At 40.8% G+C, this 18,924-nt stretch overlaps 1 long non-coding RNA gene across 1 annotated transcript; it reads right to left on the minus strand.

Moving 5' to 3' along the window:
• Positions 1-14,002: 14,002 nt before the first annotated feature.
• LOC120434420 lies at positions 14,003-14,955 on the minus strand. Its single transcript, XR_005609080.1, has 2 exons — positions 14,705-14,955; positions 14,003-14,076 (listed from the first exon to the last, which is right to left on the minus strand). It is a non-coding gene; the product is annotated as an uncharacterized LOC120434420 (long non-coding RNA).
• Between the last annotated feature and the right edge of the window lie 3,969 nt (positions 14,956-18,924).

The raw sequence follows: 18,924 nt of genomic DNA on the forward strand, positions 1-18,924 counted from the left end.
CAAGGAAGACCAACCAAAATTAATGAAATATTCAGTTGCAAAAAATTCCATCATTTGTCTTTTTTGGGGGGGTTGGAATATGTTCAAAAGCTAGATTTCTGCATTCTGTCACACACACACAGCTACATAAATGGCTCTAAGTGCATTCATGTGTTGAATAAACAAAGATTACATGTTAATGTTTTGTTAGTACCCTTATTTCATTGTGTTACATTTCACCCCAGGATATGTTACAACTAACCCAGACTATGGGGTTAATTCTAACATTTCACTCTTTGTGTTTGAGACCATACCATGCAATGGGTAATTGTGCTGCAGAGAAAATAGCTGCACTATTTAATAGCAGAGACATGTAAATACTTTGCATTAAATTTTCAATCCACTACCTTAAAAGAGCTCCAAGTTACAGACAGAAATGTCAAAAATGTTACAACTATCCCCGGTCTCCCCTATGTTGCTTTGTTTTTGTTTGGGTTTTTTTGCTTGTTTTCTCTTCTTTTTCTGTCAACAGGTGATCCAGGAGATTTTTTTTCTTTCTCTTTGTCTTTGTAAGTGCCCTTTCTCACTGTCCCTCTTCCCTTCTGTTTTTCTTTTCCCTCCTCTCTTTCTTTCTCCCTTTCCTATCCCCCAGTCATGTCTGTCCCATCTGTAACAACTGAAAATAAAATAAATAATAACAACAAAGGTTGATCAAATGGACCAATACGGCAATGCCATGATGATCCATTTGGCAAAATAAAGCCATTTGGTATCCTTGTTGGTCTTCAGACAACAATTCTGACGGCTTAAGAACCAAATGGGACAGGCAAAAAAAAAGAAAAAAAAAAAGAAAATAATGTTATTTGCAGATGATACAAACTTACTGTGCTGTGGAAGTAACTTGGAACAACTTCTGAATGAACTAGAAAATGAATTAACCCTTTAAACCCTAACCCGTCACCGGTGACGGTTAGCATTTTTAGCAAGGGTAGGCAACTCCAGGCCTCGAGGGCCGGTGTCCTGCAGGTTTTAGATGTCACCCTGGGTCAGCACACCTGAATCAAATGATTAGTTCATTACCAGGTGTAGCACTTACGTGGAGTTATATAAAGTACCAATGGATAATTACCAAAGTAATGAGTAATTTGGGCTAGTGTCAGAAGATTAAGAACGACTCTTAGAGCTTTGGTACATGAATGGCAGAGAAACCAGACAACACAGTTGTGTGGCTTAAAAGTACTTTAGTGATGTTAAGACTTTAAAAAGAATGTTGTAACCACACAGTATTACAACAGGTTTTAACAGAACTTCAAGTATAACATTTTCCCCAAAAGTAGCAAAAAATAGAATAAAAATAAAATTGTGCACAAGTAAAAGAATTAGTCTTTTTTAAGTCCAAATGGTACCGGTGGAGCCCATGACAAACGGGTGTATTGCAATAGAGTCCGTCCAATGAGGAGTGTGTGCAAATGAGTTTGTATATATATATATATATATATATATATATATATATATATATATATATATATATATATATATGTATATATATATCTTCTCGGATCTTGGGTTGGCTCGCCATCCAGGAACACTCTGGGTTCTGGAATCGCTGACCTGGTCTTTGGATTCATCCCATATAAAAAACCTGACCTATAAACAATGGTCAAATATATGTCACGAACAATTTAAGAATAACTCTCACAAATTAGCTTTTCAATCAGTTCAATCATCATCAGTTCAGTCATGTTGTACAACGTTAAAATGTCAAGGTTCAAAGTTCAAAGTATCAATGTTCAAAATTTCACAGTATCAAGGTTCAATACTTGTGTGTAACTTGCAGTAAGATTAAAGATTATCTACAAGTCTTCAAACATTCAGGAATTATAGTCACCATATAATTCACTTTTCATGGTAAACATTCATTACATCCATCAACATATCACGGTACATATATATAAAATCACAAATAAATAAGTATATTACCCCTTTTAAGAAATGGAGCAATACAGAAATGCTTATCAGAACTGAACAAAGTGCAAATAATCAATTTCAATAACATGTAAACACAAGGACTCAGGCTACGAATAGGAGTATTAAAGTAGATGTGCTTAATCCCGCTTGTACCATAGGCCTACTAGCACAAGTGGAAATACACTAAAAATTACCTCCAAGTATTCAATATTAAGTATTGTAAAACAACAGATTGACATCAAAAAATTAAGCAGGAAGCAGCATAAAGTCTGCTTACAATTATCTCTCATAAACTTATTTTCAGCTGCTTTAACCATTTACAGCTTTTCACATGTTAATGACTTGGTTAAGGATCTAACTAGCATAGCAACAGTGCGTTTCAGAGACACCCAACAACTGTACCCACGCTCCGCACATCGCGTGTCTGATTAGCCACATTTAGCTTACCACCGTCTGAGTGGATGCTCAGCTTTTACGTGAAGCCACAGCTCAGTAAACCTTCCGGTTTCGCTCTGTCCTCTACGACAACAAGTGCAAAACCTTATTTTGTGAACAATATCAGTTTAAAGTTTTTGGGGTTTTTTTTTAACCCTAGAACACTATCGCTGGGTGATTTACACCCGAGCAAATACATTTACATGATTTCTCTCTCCTGCAGCTGTTTGCGTGTCGAGGAGCCTGTGCCTTCACCAGGGAAGTCTCAAATTTCCCAGGAATGGGTGGACCAAAGACCAGCTTTCCAGAGTCATTATTTTGTTTTAGGAGGTTTTTTTTTCATTTTGTTAGACATGGCACAGTTGAAAGTAAAAAAGACCACTCTAATTTGTCATGTGTTGTCATATTTTGATATATTTGATTACTTTTTATTGGTTATATTATATCGGGTAAAAATCACCCGGCATTAGTGATTGTGTTACTATTTATAGCGATAGTGTTCTAGGGTTAAACTCGTTAGAGGTTAATTTCTCCAGCTTACCGATAACAAAGTTTTAGTCCGCCTGCTCTGTTCGGCTGCAGGAGCAAGAGACTGAAAACTTGGGAGCTAGCATTAAGGAGGGACAAGAGCTGCCTAGAGCTTCACCGATTGGCTGACAATGAGGAGTGGAGTAAAACAATAGGCTCTCATCAGAGATCATCAACCCTCGGAGAAACTTAACCCTTGTTTAACCAGAGCAAATATATAAATCTGTGTCCCTTTTTTATTTAAATAAATATTTTGATCTCGTTTCATTTTCATTAAACAGAAACAGTAAGATTAGAAACAATGAACATTAAATGTTTTACTTTTTCTTCTCTTTTTGTTTAAGATGATTTTAGGAACTGGGTTACACAGGCCTCTGGAGAACTTCAAGACATGTTGAGGTCATTTAGCCATTTAAATCAGCTGTGTTGGATCAAGGAAACATCTAAAACCTGCAGGACACCGGCCCTCGAGGCCTGGAGTTGCCCACCCCTGGTTTAAAGGCTAAATTAGGTCAGCGTTTAAAGAATTAAATAATCAGAAGACCTGCTTTGACCACAATAAATTAACATTGAACCTGAGCAAAATAAAATTCATAATATTTGGGAATCGCACATATTCTACTAACAGTAAACTGACAATGAATAACACAGAATTAGAGTATCTGAGATCATCATGTCCTGGAGGACGGGGCAGTGGCCCCCCACACCCTCTAGCAGATCATTACATGAAGGAACCTTTAAAAAAAAAACAAACAAACAAACAAAAAAAACAAGCGCGTCCATGCTCACAGGTGTACACACGGGTGATCACACACACAAACTACACCCTTTTTGGCTCTTACCTCAAAGCACACTGTGCGCTGTCGATCTTACGTGCTGCACAATAATATCTAACATTTAGTATTTACTGTCATATTCCCATATATCATTGTGATGTTGTTTATTACTCTCGTTTTCTTCTGCTTGCTTTCTCTTTCTTTCTCAACAGGTGATCCAGATGATCGATATATGTATTTTTTGTCTGCTTATTCTGTTGGTTTTGGTTTTTGCCCTTTTTCCCGTCCCTCTTCCCCCGCTGTTTTTCTTTCCCTCTTTCTTTCTCCCTTTCTTTCCCCAGTTAAGTCTGTCCCGTATTCAGCAAGTGAAAATAAAATAAACAATAAAAGGTGAATCAAATGGACCATTACGGCAAGGCTGGGATGGTCCATTTGGTAAAGTAAATCCGTTGGGCATCTTTCTTCACCTTTAGACAATAATTCTGATGGCAAAAGAACCAAACGGGACAGGCAAAAAAAAAAAAACAACAACAACAACAAAAAAAAAAAGAGTATCTGAGATCAAATTTATTGGTGTGATAATACATCACAAACTATCCTGGATTCCCCACATTACTCATATCAAAGGTTAAATATCGACGTCTCTGGCAATTCTCTATAAGGTTAAGGATCTCATAAATCAAACATCACTATATACTCTGTGTTGTTCTATTGTACTGCTGTACATGACATACTGTGTGGAGGTGTGGGGAAACACTTATAAAACACACCCATCCAATATACAATCTGCAAAAAAGAGCAATAAGGATAATAAATAAAACTACTTCAAGAGAACCATCAAATCCACTTTTTATCAAATTAAATATTCTCAAATTTAAAGATTTAGTCGACCTCAGAACTGAACAAACAATGTACAAAGCAGCAAATAAATCTTTGTTCCACAACATTCAGAACTTGTTCCAAATAAGACCAAATACTCCTGACCTGAGAGGAATGTTCAGCCAGCCAGTAGTAAGGACAAATGTAAAATATCACAGCATTACAGTCAGAGGAGTCAGTGTGTGGAACACCTGTACAGGTGAAATCAAGACAAGTGCATCAATACAAAAACTCACACGACTGTTCAAAAATAATAAAGTGCATGAATATAGGAAATCTTCCTCTCAGTGACTGAGTCGTCTCATTGTGTCCTCATTTTTATAGATCAAGGCCTGAGTAACCCAGGCTTAAGTGTTCATTAAGGTGTTTGTCACATAGATATAAAATAAACTCAGAGATTAAGCTGGTGTTAAACACGGGGTGATTAGATTATGTAAAACTGTAGTTTGTTGTTGTTCTGGTTTACGTGCTGGAAATGGTTTTATTTGTGTATGTTCATGTGTTAGACTTGTACACAGTTAAACATAAATGATCGATTAATGTTGAATCCTGGATATGGATTTGTAAGCAATGACATTTGAAATAAGGGGGTAGGAACAAGAAAAGTGTAAACTTCATCCTACTCTTTTTCGAGCACACGTATTCTGTAGACAGATATATTCATGAAAACTTGATGACTGCTAACTTTTGTTTTTTTCTGTTGTTATTTCAATTATATTTGCATGTTCGAATTAAATTCTATCTATCTATCTATCTATCTATCTATCTATCTATCTATCTATACTATATGCCTTATCAATAATATAGTTTAATATACGTGAAGCATTTCAATATACTGCAAAGTAAGTTAAAGTAACATCAATGTGAGTTATTTCCTGTTGGATCAAACACCAACAGGAAAAATAGGACCAACCAGGATTAGCTCGGAGTTTCTTAGTGGAGTTTGAGGACTTTCTATCCTCCACCTTCAAACTGGAAAGAATCCTTCTGCTGGATTTTCATTTCCATGTGGCTGACAGTTCATGCCACGCTGCTTCTGACTGTCTTAATCTCGTAGACTCTTTTAATCTTACCTAACATGTGACTGGGCCAACACACAACGGTGGCAGCTTTATGCCACCGACAGGACATCGACAGCCTTACTACATGCATTACTGCCTATATTAATTTCTGTGTGGATAACACCGTACCTACCAGGACTGTACGGTGTTTCTCCAACAACAAACCTTGGATTACCCCAGAAATTAAAGCTGTCCTCAGGCAGAAGAGGAGGGCCTTCAAATCCAAAGACAAAGAGGAGTTGAAAAGGGTGCAGAGAGAGCTGAGGGGACTGATAAGGAATGGGAAGGACAGCTACAGGCAGAAGATGGAGAACCAGCTTCAGCAAAATAACGTTGGTGAAGTCTGGAGAGGCCTCAGAATGATTTCAGGCCACAAACATCAGAACTCTCTGCCTGGGAGGGATGTGAGGTGGGCAAATGAACTGAATCATTTCTTCAACAGATTTGATTCAGCCATGAGGCAGTCTCCAACATCGGCTGCAGACTCACCCACCCCCACTGCTGCTGTTGCACCTCTGACACCTCAGACACTTCACACCTCCTCTATTCACCCTGCTCACCCCTCCCCACCCCCAACAACAGCATCCAATACACACTCAACACAAGGCTCCAGCCTGTCTCTCTCAACCACCCAGGTTAGGAGGGAACTGAGGAGGATTAAAGCCAAGAAGGCAGCGGGTCCAGATGGCATCAGCTCGAGGGTCGTCAGGTCCTGCGCGGACCAACTGTGTGGTGTGATGGAGCACCTCTTCAACCTGAGCCTGAGGCTGGGGAGAGTCCCACAGCTCTGGAAAACCTCCTGTGTTGTACCAGTGCCAAAGACTTCACGGCCCAAGGACCTCAACAGCTACAGGCCGGTGGCTCTGACATCCCACCTGATGAAGACCCTGGAGCGGCTGGTCCTGGCTCAGCTTCGGCGCCTTGTGAGCTCATCACTGGACCCACTTCAGTTTGCCTACCAGCCTGGCATTGGAGCGGATGATGCCGTCATTCACCTCCTACATCGTTCCCTCGCTCACCTGGAGACCGCTGGGAGCACTGTGAGAATCATGTTCTTTGATTTCTCCAGTGCCTTGAACACTATTCTCCCCTCGGTTCTGAAGGACAAGCTGGAGAACTCAGGAGTGGACCATCACCTCACTACCTGGATTTTGGACTACCTCACCGACCGACCACAGTATGTGAGGATTCAGGGCTGTGTGTCGGACAGGGTCGTCTGCAGTACGGGGGCCCCACAGGGAACGGTTCTGGCTCCGTTCCTCTTCACCATCTACACTGCAGACTTCTCCCACAACTCCACCCAGTGCTTCCTGCAGAAGTTCTCTGATGACTCTGCAATAGTCGGCCTCATCACTGATGGGGACGACAAGGAGTACAGAGGACTGACTCAGGACTTTGTAGACTGGTGCCAGCTGAACTACCTCCAGATCAACACTAGTAAAACCACGGAGCTGGTGGTAGACTTCCACAGGCACAAACATCCTCCACTGCAACCACTGAACATCCAAGGTATGGACATCAAGGCTGTGGACAGCTACAGGTACCTTGGTGTTCATCTGAACAACAAACTGGACTGGACTCATAACTCAGACGCCCTCTACAGGAAAGGGCAGAGCAGGCTGTACCTGCTGCGGAGACTCAGGTCGTTTGGAGTGGAGGGCCCACTCCTGAAGACCTTCTATGACTCTGTGGTGGCCTCAGCCATCTTTTACGGTGTGGTCTGCTGGGGCGGCAGCATCTCTGCTGGGGACAGGAAGAGACTGAACAGGCTGATCCGCAGGGCCAGCTCTGTTCTAGGATGCCCTCTGGACCCAGTGGAGGTGGTGAGTGACAGGAGAATGGCGGCTAAGCTGTCATCACTGATGGACAACATCTCCCACCCCATGCATGAGACTGTGACAGCACTGAGCAGCTCCTTCAGTGGGAGACTGCGGCACCCACGGTGTGGGACGGAGAGATTTCGCAGGTCTTTCCTCCCCACTGCTGTCAGACTCCACAACAAAGACTTTGACTGATCGAACACACACATCCACACATGTGCAATAACACTAATGTGCAATAATCTTTTCTGGCATCGTTGTATTTTTACTCAGTTGTATATAGCATTTGTATTCTATTTTTATCTTATTGTATATTTTATTTTATTTTATTCTATTCTGTACAGTTGTGTACTGTATTTATTCTTATCTTATTTTATTCTAATTTTTCCTTCACAACTTTTGCACTGTCCACTTCCTGCTGTGACAAAACAAATTTCCCACGTGTGGGACTAATAAAGGTTATCTTATCTTATCTTATGCGAATTTGCCATAAAACTGAGCTCCTGTGGAAAGCCACAAAAATTGATGTTCATAAACTCTGCTTAAAAGGACTATTATCTACCTTTAATGACAAAGTGAAAGATGTGAAAGCCCCATATTTTCTAAACTACTTGCAGTAAATGGCCTGTATTTGTATAGACCTTTACTTAGTCCCTAAGGACCCCAAAGCACTTTACACATTCAGTCATTCACACACTGGTGATGGTAAGCTACATTGTAGCCACAGACGCCCTGAGGCGCACTGAAAGAGGCGAGGCTGCCGGACACTGACCACCACCAGTAGATAACGGGTGAAGTGTCTTGCCCAAGGACACAACGACCGAGACTGTTCAAGCCGGGGCTCGAACCGGCAACATTCCAATTACAAGAAGAACTTCGAACTCTTGAGCCATGATCGCCCCTTTATTGTCATTCCAACCATGTGCAGTGGTCCAGTACACAGAGAAACATCGTTCCTCTGAGACCCTGAGGCGACACATGACAATCAACACAAGACTACATAAACTGCAAAAAACCACAACAATCCTGCATGTCGTATCCACAGACATGTCGTCTCTCAGGTTTGTGTTTTAAGATCCAATCAAATAAGATGATGCTCAGTTGTGAACAAAAATCCTTCCCAACATACACAAACTATTCTGAGATGTTTCTTGAATTCAGGACTTCTTACACATTTTTCTCCAAATGTCTCAAGTTTCAGACTTTTTAACTGTGTGAGTATCACCGACTCTCTGACTCTGTCTACATCGTTAATGTGACTTCTGCTTGTGTGACGTGTCACACGGCTCCCTTAAATCATTTTGGTTATAAAGTGTGTTAACCACAGGAGGAGGAGTGACTGAGAGCAGAGAGGAGGAGCAGAGATTCAGGGAGGAGCTGAGCTGTTACTGAACTATAGAAGAGAGAAAAACCTCCACATTCAACAGAGTTCAACACAAAACAAACTTTATGTTCCTCAACATGCTGTCATTACATCACTGTGTGTTTCCTCTGATTCTTCTCACTCTCACAGGTATGCTCACCTACACAGGAAACTATGTTCAATTCAAATGATTCATTAATGTCAATTATTTATTGAAAAACGTTTCTCTCTTCCTTCAGGTGTCACATGTGATCAACTCACTCCAGTCAAAGATGAAGAGTCCAGTGTAGAAGGCAGCACAGTTACTCTGTCCTACAAATACACCACAGGTGCTAATTATTTCTTCTGGTATCGACAACATCCAGGAAAAACACCAGAGCTCCTGATCTCACACTCACCTTCAGGAGCAGTAGGAGAAGAAAAAATTCTTGGACTGAAGATTCAAGTGGAGGGAAACCAAATCAACATGAAAATCTCCTCTGCTGCAGTGACAGACTCTGCTGTGTACTACTGTGCTGTGAAGCCCACAGTGACAGGAAACACCAAAACTCTGTACAAAAACCTTTGGAGCAAAGACAACAGAATACTCCACAACATCCACTAGAGGGAGCCACACACTGTTAAACCTCTGATTCTTGTGTCATTGGACTGATGACAAAGACAACAGAGAAATGAAGCAGTAAAGATCAGAGACAGAGACTAGCAGGGTTTTAGTCACAAAGACAGACGTGCAACAAAACATAGAGATTTTCAACACATGTTGAAAATCCATCCTGGGTTTTCACCCTCCTCTTTTGTATGATGACATCACAAGTAAACAGGAAATCACCAGGAGAAAACAGCTGTACAATAAAAATGTAATTCAGTGTTTTTTTTACACACTAAGGTAGAACATGTCAGAGGTGGAGTAAGAAGCAGGAAAAGAGCACTTTCCTTTATCATGGGAGGTTTGGGCCCATCAAGCCTGCTGTGAGTCCACCTCTGGAAGGAAAGTAGACGATTCAGCAGATGGTTTAAAAACTGGAGGGAACCTTCAGAAGGAAGATCCAGATTGTGAGACAGTGGTTGGTTGAAGAGGTTTCAGTGACTAAAATCACTGATAATTTTCAGAAAGAACTCACACACACACACACACACACACACACACACACACACACACACACACACACACACACACACACACACACATGAAGTCTGGTGTGTCCACACTCTTCATCTCAGCTGAGATTTGAATCTTCAAATAACAAAGACAATCTGAATGACAGGCTCAGAAAGACTCACTGCAACATTTTGATTATTTATCATCACTGTAAATTTTACTGTTTCACTCACCTCCATGTTGGAGCATCAAAATCAACTATAGGCCCCGGTCACAAAAGTCCAGCTCAACCAATGAGATGATTTCTGTCTGTAGAGCAAAAAGTTTGAGGAAATAAAATCACAACCTGATGAATCTGCTGCAGTGGAAGAACATTGTTCATGTGCTGTCTGTCTGGCTTTAATAACTCCAAAGACATGTTGCTGCACCTCTTTTTGCTTCTATCTCACATTATAGGTGAGTTTAAGAACAGGGATTAAAGTTTAGTTGAAGCTGCTGCATTAAGCAGATATACAGACTGCATTTCACTACTTTTCTTCTTTCTTTTTCCAGGACTCACAGCTGGAGACTTAATCACTCCTCAACAAACTGAAGTCACTGAAACAGAAGGAAAATCTGTCACACTCACATGTAGCTATGAGACAGATGCAATTGGTGTTTGGCTTTATTGGTACAGACATCATTCTGACCTTCAGGCTCCTCAGTTTATACTCTGGAAAGGAGCAAGATCATGGAGTGGTGAATATATTCCTGATAAACGATATGGATCCCAAACATCTTCTACATCAACTACTCTGACCATAACAGCCCTAACCCTGGCAGACACAGCTCTCTACTACTGTGCTCTAGAAACACAGTGATACAAAGTGTAGAAGAGGCTGTACAAAAACCTGAACACAGATATCTGACTACTCTTCAAAGAGGAGGGAAGTGGTATTCAAAGCACAGCTTCATATCAGATGGATTCTGCTAATTCCTGTTTTATCAGAGTCACTGTGGTTACAGCTGCTAATGAAAGACTGTGGGAGGATTCACATGAGCAGCAAATCCACATCAACCACAAACCAACTGCAGGAACGTTCAGACACAAAGAAATAATAAAAACCACAATAACAATTCAGTTAAATTCAGTTTTATTCACACAGCACCAAATCACAACAGCACTTCCTTCAAGGTGCTTTGGTGACAGTAGGAATGAAAATCTCTCTGATTTAAAGAAATGAAAATTAATTACAAAACTCAGGGTTTTACATCCAGGAATTAAGGTTTATTGTCACAACTTATAGAATCAACTTTTCATTCATAATCATAAGTTTTGTCAAATATTAAATAAAAAAGTAAAGAAATAAAAACACCTTAATTCCAGGTTTCACTTAATGTAAACCAAAAACATACACAGCTACCTCTCTAACCCCCAAAGTTATTGGGATCTGCACCAGACTTTTGGAGAGCTGGAATGACAGAAGCCTTTTTCAGAGGTGAAGGAACGATTCCAGGGAGGAAAGAATAATACTGGTTATGAGAGGAGCTAACGAGGGAAGACAGGCTTTAACTAACACAGTGGGAAGAGGGTCAAGTTGACAGGTGGATGATTTGGATTTTTAAATAAGATTGGATACGTCAGTTATGGAGGGAAGAGTAAAACTTAAAATAACTGACAGGAAGACGGTGGGGGAAACAGGAAGTCTACTTCAGAGTCAGAAGCTCCTGCAGAGTTAAGTTGACGGTGGATATCTGAGATTTTACGGGTGAAAAAAGAGATGAGAATTAGAAAAGTCAGCAGAATACCCGTGGGAGGGGGTTTTGTAATTTTACTGAACAATGAAAAGAGAGTTACCTTCATTAGAACTGATTGAACCAGAGTAGCAATTGGATTTGGCTGAAACAATGAGCTTTAAGATGACGCAGGTCGGGGGTAAACCATGGAGCTGAACGGGAAAATGAGACAGTTCAATGTTTAAGGGGAGCAAATATGTTAAGAAGGTTATTATTTTCCTGAAAGGGATATTATGAGAAGTACAGGTTTTGGAAGCGTTTCTGTTTGCAATAAAAGAAATAAACATATGATCAGACTGGGGAAACAATGTGGCTTTACACTGTGTAGGGGTAACGCCACAACAACAGACCAAATCCAAGATATGACCTTTAGTTTTATTTGTCATATACAAGTTAGCACAGGGTCAACACTGCAATGAAAGCAGCAGACAGTCACTCAGCAGTACAGTAAGTAAAAAATGGTAAGAGCAAAATGTTTATAAAATATAGTAAAAAGAAAAACAAATCAACAAGATAAATAAAAATTATAGATAGATATGTACACACTTGTGAATAGATAAAGGAAATCTTGGAAGGAAGCTGGCAGAGCAGCTTCGTACCAAACTGTAATGCAGCTCGTCAGCAAGCTCTCGATCGCACACCTGTAGAAATGTGAGGTGATGTTTCCGTTCATGCCAAACTTCCTCAGCCTCCTCAGGAAGTAGAGCCGCTGGCGAGCTTTCCTGATAGCGGTGTCTGTGTGAGGGTCCAGGAGAGATGCTCGGGGATGTTGATTCTCCCTGCAGCACGGACTACACTGCCCATGATGCTACATTCTTTAGAGCTATGCCTGTAGCATTCTGCACAACAACAACAAAAAGGTGCTCTCTCACCCAGGAAACACATGTGAGTGAAGTTGGCCCCCCACCTTCAAATCTAACAAAAGTGGTATCAAACGTTTGTGCTGGTTTGTGCTGCAAAAATTTTCGTTTGTGCTGCTTTCATTTTAAAGATATTAATAAAAATTTCTAGAGGTCATCAGAGGTCAACCAGCCCCCCACATTAACGGAATCAAACAAAATTGATGTCAAACGTTTGTGCTACGTTCATGCTGCAAAAATTTGTGTTTGTGCTGCTATCATTTTAAAAATATTAATAAAATAATGTCCTGATGCGTGCTTAATCATCCAGGCAAGCAAAACCCAAAAGGTTGATTCTGCTCATCTGGACACTTTCAGTGGGAGAAAATTCTCGTCACTCATCCAGGTGACTTCTTCAGTCTCAGCTGACAGCGGGTTTCCCAAACCTTATAAACAGGACATGTAGAGTGAAGAGAGATGTTACATCTGTCTTCACTTTCATCCCAGTCACAGAAGCGTTGGAGGTAGTTTGTAAGAGATTATAGGATCACCCTAACCTCAGCAACAGGAGCGCTCTCAGCACAGATCAATTGTGTTTGCTTTTGGAACTGTGTCTTAATTCCACCTATTTTGCATAAGGGTCAGTACTACAGGCAGAAACATGGGTGTGCCATGGGTTCCCCAGTTTCACTCATTGTGGCCAATTTGTGCATGGAGAAGGTGGAAAACCGGGCTTTGTTATCTGTCACGGCAGGTTAAGCCGATGTGTTTGGAGACAGGACCCAGAAGCAGATACTGTAGGAGACAGAACTCATCTTAAACCAAAAGAGAGCCTTTATTATGGCTCTACTACTAAACTGAGAACAGGCTATGACAACTATGAAACTGTGACCAAACTATAAAAGCTATGATGAGACTATGGGGCAGCACAACAGACGACCCGACAATGAAACACAGAAAACAGAGGACTTAAATACACAGGAGGTAAACATATGGGGATACAGCTGACTGAAATTAAACATAATGATGTCACAGGAAAGTGAAGCTAAACACAATGACAAAAACACACCAGACCCCTTTAGGTTAAAACATGAAACAGAGAAAAATACAATAATCAACAAAATAAAAATACACAAAAAACTGGGTCTCAGACCCAGTACTGTCATGGTTCCTGGGTAGTTCTCCTACACAGGAACACCACCAAGTCATGGTTCTGGTATGTGGATGACACCTGGGTGAAAATCAAATTTCAGGACATGCCAAAATTTACCAAACCATCAAAATTCTCCAACCCATCAAGCCTAAAAAACGACTACCGCCCAGTAGCCCTCACCACCGTCATTACAAAGTGCTTAGAGCAGCTGGTCCTAGCACACTACAAATCCTGTCTCTCCTCCCCCCCCCCTCGTGTTGGGACCTGAGCAGAGCCTGTCAAGTGTTCTCTGCCTGTGAGGAGCCTACACTTGAAAAAGACCAGACTTTGAATTTCACTCCATTTATTTTTGACCAGTTGCTTAGGTAGCTTTTGCTGGATAGATAGATGGGTGAAAAACCTTTAAACAAAAAGACAAAGAACATTTCATTACTCATTCAGTTAAATTAAATGCATTATACAGAATACAAATAAAATAACAAATATATACACTTCAGTAAAGCCATTTAACATAAACAAAAGTATTTAGCTTTAGCTAAACTATCATTTAACCCAGTTTTAGTTTTACATTCATTGGTTTTTTAATCACAGAGCTAAGTAATTTCAAACAATGAAGATGAAATAAACTGTGGTACTTAAATACACAAAATGCGCCTACCTTGCATTTTATACTTTTTATAAACAATTACATTTTCAAAGTATACATTTTAAAGTCCGCAAATATTTTAATAGAGACTTTAACCAAGGATTTTCTTTTACAAAGAATTATTCACCTTAAATTAAACCAAACACATTTACACTAGTTTTAAGATTTAACCAAGGATTTGGGATAGCTCTTTTTAGTATTAATTAACATAAATGTGGGAAACACTATATAAACAATTTATTCAAACTTAAACATTCCTTTTAATATCAATATAATTTTTTAAACATAAATGCAGTAACTATTTCCCAAAGCATAGATACACACAATTGAGTTTCCATAGGTCCCAAACGTATAAGCAGCAAATATGAGTCCAAGAGCTTACCGATAGCCCATCTAGTCCAAAGTCTTCTTCACAGTGGCAAGTGGATTGCTTTGTTTGCTGTCCTCTCAGTATGTCGCTCTCCGGTCAAATGACTGCTGCATGCATTTTAAGGCTTACTAGGCACGCCCGCCCTTGATTGCTCTAATTCAGCTCACCTGGCGGAGCAGCACGCATCAGGTCTAATCAGCAGCAGCGCAGAGCAGGTAGTGCAGGAGGAGGAAGAGAAGAGCAACAGCCACACCTACTAGGTCAGCGCGACAGAGCCAGTGAAAGCTCAGCGAATACTCTCAGCTGAAAACATTTTAATTGTTTGTCATTATTTGTTTAGCTGTATTAACCTCACTTTTATTAACATGGGGTAATAGTGATACCCTCAGAGTATCACAGAACACTCAGTCTTTACTGGACATCCACTAGAGGGAGCCACACACTGTTTGCTTGGTTGAAACCAAAATGATTTCAACCAAGCAAATTGGAAACAACTTGAATTAATAATCAGTGTGTTTAGATGACATCACAAAATTTAATGATATTGTATAATTCGGATATCCTAACATTTGTCTGAAATCAAGACTTGTACAGATCCATGTACAATAAGGCCAGCTGTGAAAATCACTGTGTGGATTTCCATCTCTAACGTGTCTCTGCACCTCTTTAGTTTGTTTGATGGTTCTCTCTCCTCACAGGGATTCAGACTGCTGCTGTCGCTCTGTTCAGCAGCAGGAAGTGAAGCAGACGTGAACATGAAGATCACAGAGGAGACTCAGAGATTCAGGGAGGAGCCGAGTTGTTACTGAACTACAGAAGAGACAAGACTGAAATATTCAACACAGATCAGAAACATCTCCTCCAACATGCTGTCACTGGACTCTTCTACAGTTTCTCTGCTCATCATCACTCTCCTCACAGGTGTGTTATAACCTGCACATGAAAAGAACAAACACATTTTATTCTGCTCTTTTATGAATATGACTCATGTTTTGTGACATAGTATAAAGTATATTACTTTTTTCTTTTAGCAGTCAGATGTGAAGAACTCAGTCCAGTCAAGGATGAAGAGTCCAGTTTAGAAGGCAGCACAGTGACTCTGTCCTACAGATTCTCCAGAGAAGCTAAAAGCAGTGATTATTTCTTCTGGTATCGACAATATCCTGGAAAACCACCGGAGTTCCTGATCTATCATTTATCATCAGGAAAAGTAATGAAACAAGAAATCTCTGGACTGTCTGTCAGTGTGAGTGAAGATAAAACACTGATGACTCTTCAGATCTCCTCTGCTGCAGTGACAGACTCTGCTGTGTACTACTGTGCTCTGCAGCCCACAGTGACAGGAAACACCAAAACTCTGTACAAAAACCTTTGGAGCAAAGACCACAGAATACTCCACAACATCCACTAGAGGGAGCCACACACTGTTAAACCTCTGATTCTTGTGTCATTGGACTGATGACAAAGACAACAGAGAAATGAAGCAGTAAAGATCAGAGACAGAGACAGAGCTGCTGTGGAAGCACAAAACTATTGGATTGGCTGAGCTATTAAACTGGCCCCGCCCACTGAAGTTGAGCTCATCCAATGACATTATTTGTTGGTCATTGTGCTGCAGTGGAAGAACATTGTTCATGTGCTGTCTGTCTGGCTTTAATAACTCCAAAGACATGTTGCTGCACCTCTTTTTGCTTCTATCTCACATTATAGGTGAGTTTAAGAACAGGGATTAAAGTTTAGTTGAAGCTGCTGCATTAAGCAGATATACAGACTGCATTTCACTACTTTTCTTCTTTCTTTTTCCAGGACTAACAGCTGGAGACTCAATCACTCCTCAACAAACTGAAGTCACTGAAACAGAAGGAAAATCTGTCAAACTCACATGTAGCTATGAGACAGATGCAAGTGGTGTTTGGCTTTACTGGTACAGACATCATTCTGACCTTCAGGCTCCTCAGTTTATACTCTGGAAATATGGAAAAGGAGGGACAGCTGAATATATTCCTGATAATCGATATGGATCAGAAACATCTTCTACATCAACTACTCTGACCATAACAGCCCTAACCCTGGCAGACACAGCTCTCTACTACTGTGCTCTAGAAACACAGTGATACAAAGTGTAGAAGAGGCTGTACAAAAACCTGAACACAGATATCTGACTACTCTTCAAAGAGGAGGGAAGTGGTATTCAAAGCACAGCTTCATATCAGATGGATTCTGCTAATTCCTGTTTTATCAGAGTCACTGTGGTTACAGCTGCTAATGAAACACTGTGGGAGGATTCACATGAGCAGCAAATCCACATCAACCACAAACCAACTGTAGGAACGTTCAGACACAATAAAAACTGTCAAACATCAAAAGCTGCTCATTTACACTATTTTATATTTAGTGGATGAGGACATGCAAAAATGCAGCAGAAGCAAAATAAACAGAGTAACAGAGGTTTATCTCTTTAAGCTAAAATCTCTCACATGAAGCTAAAAGTCCAACCAGGAAGACCATCTCATGCTTATTCCATTTATTCTCTTTGAACTCATCACATCAGATGATGATGCTCTCCTTCAGATCTGGTGAAAACATCACTGTCCTGCTCTCATGTTTAAGTGTTTCCCCTCTCAGTGTCAGATGGATGCAGCCCTCCTCCACCTTTCATCAGGACCAGAGTCTGTGGGTCCTTCCACTGAGGTCATCAGCAGTCCAGCTCCACATCACATCCATCCAGATGTTCAGCATGGTTCTTCAGCCCTGCTCCACCACCACAACAGTCCAGACTCCCTCTGATCTAAACACTGAGGACTCCTCACATGTTTCTGCAGCAGCAGGGAGAGTTTCCAGTCAGCAGCTTCATGTCCTCACAGCAGTCCAGACTTCAAACTTTTGGACATTTCAAACTTCAGTCTTTTGATGGTTTTCCAACAGAGTTCTTAAAGTATGACCACACAGCAGATTCAGGAGAACACTGAACGTGCTGTCGATGCAGGCCGACACCGAGGGCCCGCTGGTGTAGTCTTTGCAGGTGAAGGACGGATAAACCAGTCTGCACAGATCAGACCAAAAGGTTCCAACAAGCAAATCCATCCATGAGGGTTTCTTTCCTTCGATCTAAGAGCCGAGATTTTTACTTCAAAATCTGTGGAGTTCATCTTTGGTAAGCAAAAACAGGACATCACGGCTCCTTCTGCCTCTCATTCAAATGGTAAAAAACAAAAATAAAATGCAAACATTGACCTGTTCCTAGTGCATGCTGGTCCACAGCAGAGCTAAACTCTCGTTAAACCCAAAATAAATCCCAAAATACTCTGAGCAACATGAAGGAAGAACTAACATGAACAAAACTTTGATCTAAAACAAATCCAAGCAAAAAACAAACATAACTAAACTCAACATGTAATTATTATAAAAAACAAACATTTTTCATGTTTTTGCTTTGCTGAGTTTGATTTCTCGTGTGGATTTTTATGTGACTCAATACAAGTCTGCGAACTTGGAACATTTTCCCGCAGGTTTTACAGTCATAAGACTTTTCAGCTGCCTGCATTCTCATGTTTTTCACATTATTATTAGACATAAACTTTTCCCCACACATTTTACAAGGATATGGCTTCTCTCCTGTGTACGTTCTCATGTCCTGCTACATATTACTACTAGATGTGAATGTTTTCCCTCACATTTTACAGTCATGCAGATGCTCACCTGTGTGTGTTCTCATGTGCTGCAACAAATTACAGCTACATGTGAACCTTTTCCCACACATTTTGCAGTGATATGGCTTCTCTCCAGTGTGAGCTCTTGTGCTGATAGTCAAAGCAGAACGACAGTTCAGAGTACCCAGCCTTCTTAGAGTCACTGGGTGGGGTGCTTCAGGGTGCTCTGGTGACTCTGTTGTCCTACTGGGAGACTTTAATCCTCATGTGGACAACAATAAAAGAGTTGGGCGGCTGTGATTGGGAGAAACAGCCTGACTGATCTGATTTGGTGTTTTGTTATTGGACTTTGCTCACAGCGAACACATGTTCAAATTTAAAGATGTGCACAAATGCACGTGGCATCAGGACACCCTTGAATCCCACTGACACGTAGAAGAATCAGATTCTCTGAATGAGGGGGATGACTCATCTATCACTAGGGCTGAGATCAGTGAGGCAATTAAACAACTGCTTGGTGGCCAGGCCCCTGGGATGGATGAGGTTCTTGAAGGGCCTCAGTGTTGTAGAGCTGTCATGGTT

The sequence above is a fragment of the Oreochromis aureus genome, linkage group 18, assembly GCF_013358895.1.
Source record: "Oreochromis aureus strain Israel breed Guangdong linkage group 18, ZZ_aureus, whole genome shotgun sequence".
NCBI classification, from domain to species: Eukaryota; Metazoa; Chordata; class Actinopteri; order Cichliformes; family Cichlidae; genus Oreochromis; species Oreochromis aureus.